A 1,093-nucleotide genomic window follows, 5' to 3' on the forward strand; every position below is an offset into this window, starting at 1 on the left:
GAGACACAAACACACACACACACACACACACACACACCCTCACCTCCCCGAGACACAAACACACACACACACACACCCTCACCTCCCCGAGACACAAACACACACACACAAACCCCTCACCTCCCCGACACATAAACACACACATACACCCTCACCTCCCCGAGACACACACACAGACCCTCACCTCCCCGTGACACACACACACCCTCACCTCCCCGAGACACACACACACACACACACACCCCCTCACCTCCCCGAGACACACACACACACACACTCACCTCCCCGAGACACACACACACACACACACACACCCTCACCTCCCCGAGACACACACACACCCTCACCTCCCCGAGACACACACACACACAGACACACACACACACACACACACACACACTCACCTCCCCGAGACACACACACACACACACACACACACACACACACACACACACACACACACACACACACACACACACACACACACACACACACACACACACACACACACACACACATTATTAGCCCCTGGAGAACTGATGACAAATCTAATTGGAAAATGAATGACCTTTATGCTCTTCAGCCTGAAGTCCAAGGACTTTTGTTTTATGTCAGAAATAAACTTCATTCATAATAACAGCATAAGCACAGTGCAAAACTTTTCACATCCGTGGTCAACACATTCAGCATTGTTAACTCTTTACTCCATTGCTGCTCGTGTGTCCCCTGGGGTAATTGTCTTGGAGGTCTCACCCCTCCTTGTGCTGGACTAGGGCCCGAGGCAGAGCAGATGGGGACAGGTGCCTGGGAAATGGAGGCTTGAGTAATTCGCTGCCAAAGGGTGTATCTACCCCTTTAAGAAGACGATGACTTTTAATTCACAGCTGGGCGGTGAAAGGCAGGGACATTTGTGGAGATGGATGGGTTACTTTAAGGAGAGAGAGAGATAGTTGCTCATATCCTCCTTCACACACGCACGGACACACACATACCCTCTTACCCTGATTCTGTAGGAGGCTTTCAGACAGAAGAAACCTTCAATTAAAGGTTTCTGACTGGAACAGCAGACACAGGGGGATACAAGGTACAGTGC

General features: G+C 50.7%; 1 protein-coding gene across 1 annotated transcript in view; it reads left to right on the plus strand.

The window, feature by feature from the left end:
• Positions 1 to 975: 975 nt before the first annotated feature.
• fgf11a (fibroblast growth factor 11a) overlaps positions 976 to 1,093 on the plus strand; it is a 68,131-nt gene continuing 68,013 nt past the window's right edge. The window contains exon 1 of the mRNA XM_073048830.1: positions 976 to 1,093. This exon is cut by the window's right edge and continues 450 nt beyond it. The gene's annotated coding sequence lies outside the window, so the exon portion shown is untranslated.

This window comes from Hemitrygon akajei, chromosome 6, assembly GCF_048418815.1.
Source record: "Hemitrygon akajei chromosome 6, sHemAka1.3, whole genome shotgun sequence".
Lineage (NCBI taxonomy): Eukaryota > Metazoa > Chordata > Chondrichthyes > Myliobatiformes > Dasyatidae > Hemitrygon > Hemitrygon akajei.